Source organism: Dasypus novemcinctus, chromosome 21 (genome assembly GCF_030445035.2).
Source record: "Dasypus novemcinctus isolate mDasNov1 chromosome 21, mDasNov1.1.hap2, whole genome shotgun sequence".
NCBI lineage: Eukaryota > Metazoa > Chordata > Mammalia > Cingulata > Dasypodidae > Dasypus > Dasypus novemcinctus.
Window position 1 is genome coordinate 74,738,257 of NC_080693.1, and position 5,409 is coordinate 74,743,665.

At 37.4% G+C, this 5,409-nt stretch overlaps 1 non-coding gene across 1 annotated transcript; it reads left to right on the forward strand.

Moving 5' to 3' along the window:
- Positions 1 to 5,024: 5,024 nt before the first annotated feature.
- Positions 5,025 to 5,129, forward strand: LOC111764397 (U6 spliceosomal RNA). The gene has a single exon (XR_002797018.2). It is a non-coding gene; the product is annotated as a U6 spliceosomal RNA (small nuclear RNA).
- The last annotated feature ends 280 nt before the right edge of the window (positions 5,130 to 5,409 follow it).

Below are 5,409 nucleotides of genomic sequence, written 5' to 3' on the forward strand. Positions count from 1 at the left end.
ACTTTAGTGGCTATTCCCCAAACTTTGCTATCAACCAAGACGAATCAACATGTGGTCTCTGGCTTTTTAACCATCTCTGCTGTTTCTTCTTCCTCCATTTGCTACTAGAGAACTTAATTTTAACTCTAAGTTTCTAGTCATTACAAAAGCTTTCCTGTGAAGAATTAACTGTGCATAAATCCATCCAAAGTGTACAATCAGCAGTATTCGGTATAGTTACATAGTTGTTATTCATCATTTCAATCATTATTAGAGCATTTTCATTATCCCACTAATAATAATGTAATAATAATAATACAAAAAACAGACAAAAAAACTCATCATGTCTCAATCTCTCTATGCTGCCCCTGCTGTACATAGCTGCTATTCTATTTCCATCTCTTTAGTTTATTTGTATTTATATTTTGTAAAAACAGCCTTATATATGCAGTATTACCATATTCATATTTCACATAAGGTTTCACTATATTATACAGTCCCATGTTACATTTTTTAGCTTTCCTTCTAGTAATATACATGCCCTGAGACTTTCCCTTTCAACCATTGTTATACCTATGTAGTAGTTCTGCTAGTTACAAACATGGTGATGTGCTTTCAACATTTCTATTCATTGCCAAAGATTTATAAACAACCTTTTTACCAATTCTGCACAAAATAACCCTCAGCTTTCATTCAAATATACTGAGGGTCAAGAGGCTGGCATTCTGAAAACTAGGAGCAATTCAACAAAGATTAATTCATAATTTTTATTGAAAGGAATCTCTATTTACTGTTTCTAGCACTCCAAGAAGCAGCTACGTAACATCTTTACAGAACTTTGAGTTAGGATGAACACGGCTGGTTGCATGCATTTTTGCATTCATTACTTGATTTATTATTCAAATAATTAATGGGTACTTACTCTGCTAGTTTTGGGAAGAGAAAACAGGAAAAATGACCTTGATCCTCTCCTTAAGACAGCCCAGGATCTAGCAGGTGATTCAAAAAGTGAGATCATTAGTAAGATATTGTAGCAGTTTGATACTGTTTATGAATTCCAAAAATAGATATTGTATTGTGTTTGTAAACTCCTCTATTCCTCTGGGTATATTAGGTTGTATTAGATTTAGACATTTCACTTTTACTTGATTATACTATGATTAAGACTTTGATTCAGCCACTTCAGTATGATGTTGAGTCCCCTTCCCCTTGGTGGGCAGGGACTCACAGAGAAAACAACATGGAAGAGGAGAGTTGGAGTTTTGATGCTGGAGTCCTGGGAAGTAAATACAAAGAGAAGCAGATATGTGAGGAAGATAAAAGGCTCCATTTGACACAGCAGAGGCCCCTGGAAGAGAATGAGCATGATAGTCTACAGCTGACCTTGTGGAGAGAGCTGAGCCTGGAAAGAAATGAAGGAGCTGGGGCCATGGAGCCTTAGGAAGAAGAGGAAGGCTAAATCCTTACAGAGATTGGCAGCCGTCTTGCTCCAACACATGGCAACAGACTTTGGTGAGGGTAGTAACTTATGCCTTATGGCCTTGTGCTTGTAAGCTTCTACCCAAATAAATATGCTTTATAAAAGCCAACAGATTTCTGGTACTTTGCATCAGCACCCCCTTGGCTGACTAATACAGATATCAAAAGACTTATGATACTAAGGGGACATGAAGGTGAACTACAAGTCCAAACATGGGTTTCATGTTTGAAAAGATATGAGAAAATACTACACCAAAAAGGGACACCTAAACTGTGACTTTATTATGAATAGGAAAATCTATGGTGAAGGAAAAATGGACAGAAAAGGAAAATGTTCTTGTTTTGAAAAAGAGTATATAAATTTGCTGCTTTGATTTTACTTGAAAAGGTTGAAAATATATTAAGAAAGTTTAATTAGAAGAAAAGAATGATCAGATTCACATGTATGAAAAGTCATTGGGCAGAGTGGAATGAATCAAGGTAAGAAAACAGTTTGAGAAGCAGTAGAGCCTAGTGGTTAAAACCAAGGACTCTGGGGAAAGACTGGTGTATTTAAATCCTAGCTTTTCCAGGTAACTCTTGGGCAAGTTATTTAAACTCTCTGTGCTCCAGTTTCTTTACCTGAAATAATAATAGTACCTATCCTATAGAATTCTAAGGATTAAAAGAATTAATGTATATAAAATTACTCAGACCAGTGCCTGATGAATAGTGGATACTCTATAAGACGTAGTGCTTAGGAGAGTTTTGTAGCGATGTATGGGAGCAATTAGGAGGATCTAGGTGTTAGGATTAAGTTATGTCCCCCGCTAAAGGCACATTTAGGTCTCAACCCCTGGTCATGTAGGTGTGAACCCATTATAAATAAGCTCTCCTAAAGATGTTACTTCATATAAGGGGTGGCCTAACTGAATCAGCTTGGGTTTGATCTGGATTACTGGCATCCTTTATAAGAATAATGAAATGGAAAGAGGGAGAGAGGGAGAGAGGGAGAAGAGCCATGGGGAACAGTCAGCAGATGGAAGTCAAAAGAACCCAGAAGAGAAAGGTAAAGATGCTGCCTGAGTATTGCCATGTGATGGAAAAGCCAAAGAACCCCAAAGATTGCCACTCAGCCTAAGATGCCAAACTGAAGAGGAAGCAAGCCTCCTGTGTCTAAAACCATAAGCCAATAAATTTTTGTTAAGCTAACCCATTGTATGGTATTTGTTTTAGAAGTTAGTAAAATAAAACACTAAGTTAAGACAGTTCAGTTAGGATTGAAAGAAATGATTTTGAGAAATATTTAAGAAGTAGAATCTATTAGAACTGATTCAACTGACTATATGTTAGGGGTTAGAGAGAAGGAGGAGGCTGCCATAAACCCTGATTTCTGATTTGCATTCCTGGTGAATGATATGTCTCTATTCACTACAATTGGGAATGCAGGAAGAAAAGTCATCCATGGAGAGAGATGACAAATACAGAGAAGTGGATGTAGCTCAAGTGGATGAGTGCCTGCTTCCCATGTATGAGGTCCTGTGTTCAATCTCTGGCCCCCCAGTACTTCAAAAAAATTTCAATTTTAGACATTGTCTTATAGATGCTTTAAGACTTCTAAGTGATAAGTTCCAAAAGGTAGTTGAATATTAAGTTATGAATCTTAGAAAAGAGAAGCTCACAGAAGATAGAGATTTAGGGGGTCCTTAGAATATTAATGATAATTGAAGTCATGGGAACAGATGAGGTCATCCTAGAGAGTGAACCAATTGAGGAGAATGTCAGAGATAACATGCTGGAGAACATTTGAATTATAAAGCTGATAATAGAAGTGAGTATGATAAAGTAAAGGAGAAATTTCAGCATTTGGCTGTGATGGATTAGTCCCATTATAAATAACAATGAAACTAGACAAAATATATTAAATTGCTGCCTTTAGGTGTTAGATGTTATGTAGTACAGTTCTGTGATCCCTGAGAGAAAGGAAACAAATGAGGTGAATATCACACTGCCTGGATTGCAGTGGAAGAAGAAGCCCAGTCAGAAAACAGACAATCTTGCTGAGTAGAGGAGATGGGGATACAGTTCAGGGCTACTGTTCCAGCTAGAATTAGTGGGTCAGAGTACTAGAGAGGAAGGAACTGTGGAGGGATGAAGCTCCTAAAATTACATAGGGATGCCACCGAGTATTTGGATACTAAGCTGCACATGTGTAGGATGATACTGTATGAACTAGGGCAAAATACAAATACTGAGGGGAAAAAACAGTTACTGTGGATCTCCTATAAGCTGAAAAATAGTCCAAGCTTGTACACAGCTGCAAAACATTTAGTTTCCTACAGCCAGGCAGAAGAGATCTTGCTGAAAACAATGACCACTGAGTAAATCTGCCAGGAAGGCCACTGTTAGGAGAAGGGCACATCTAGAGTCATCCTAGCAAAGTTATAACCATGTATTGAAATGATCAAGGGAAGTGGACTTGGCCCAGTGGTTAGGGCATCTGTCTACCACATGGAAGGTCTGAGGTTCAAACCCCAGGCCTCCTTGACCTGTGTGCAGCTGGCCCATGTGCAGTGCTGATGCACGCAAGGAGTGCCCTGCCACCCAGGGGTATCCCTGCGTAGGGGAGTCCCACATGCAAGGAGTACGCCCCATAAGGAGAGCTGCCCAGTGCGAAAGAAAGTGCAGCCTGCCCAGGAATGGCACCGCACACACAGAGAGCTGACACAAGATGAAGCAACAAAAAGAAACACAGATTCCCATGCCGCTGACAACAACAGAAGCGAACAAAGAAGAACACGCAGTAAATAGACACAGAGAACAGACAGCTGGGATGGGGGGGGGTGGTGAAGGGGAGAGAAATTAAAAAAAAAAAAAGAAATGATCAAGCTGATATGCAATTAATGTCCAGCATATAATGTGGTAGAAATTTTTCCCAAATTTGCTGAAAAATGTAAACTAGTAGATCCAGAAAGCTCAGTCAACCTCAGGAGAAATAAAGAAAAAGAAAACCATAGCAAGTCACATTATAGTAAAACTCACCAAACATGCAAAGAAACAGGTGAATATGACTCTAGCCAGGAGAAAAAACAATCAATAGAAACAGACCCGGAAATTAGATAATGAAATTTGAAAACAAGGGTGATGAAAGAACTTAAAAGAAAATATGAAAATAGAGGGGAAAAGGAGTCTATACCAAAATAGAAATTATTTTAAAAAAAGAATCATCTGGAAATTTTAGAGCTGCAAAATATCATAATCAAAACCTTACTGGGTGTGCTGCATAGCTGATGAGATGGTGCAGAATAAAAGATCAGTTGGACTTGACAAAGCAATAGAAGGGTCAAAACTGAAGCACAAAGAGGACCACAAAAAGTGAAAAAATTGAACCATGGCTGGGTGGCCCATGGGAAAAGAACAATCTAAAATACATATATAAAAGAAATAACAAAAAGAAATGAAAAACAAAAACAAAAAAAAATTAAAAGTGAATAAAATAAAATACCTATAATTGGAGTACCAGAAAGAAAGAGATTTAGGGAAGAAAAATTATTCAAAAAGATTATGGTCAAAATTTTTCTAAATTTGTGCTTGCTTTGGCAGTATATATACTAAAATTGGAATGATACACAGAAGATTAGCATGGCCCCTGTGCAAGGATGACACACATTTGTGACACATTCCATATTTTTAAAATATATGCCAAATTATTACTCTATGGACCATAATTTGTGGTAATAATCTGGTGATATTACCTCATAATGTGTAACAAATATTCTACAATGGTGTGATGTGTTGGTGAAGGGTTGTGTGGGAATTTCACACATGTGCATAATTGTTTTATAAGTTCACAACTTCTATTATAAAAATATATGAAAAAAAATTCCCCCAAATTTGCTGAATATTATAAATGAACAGGTTCAGGAAGCTCAATAAGTCCCAAGTGAAGTAAACAAAAACAAGGCACATCAT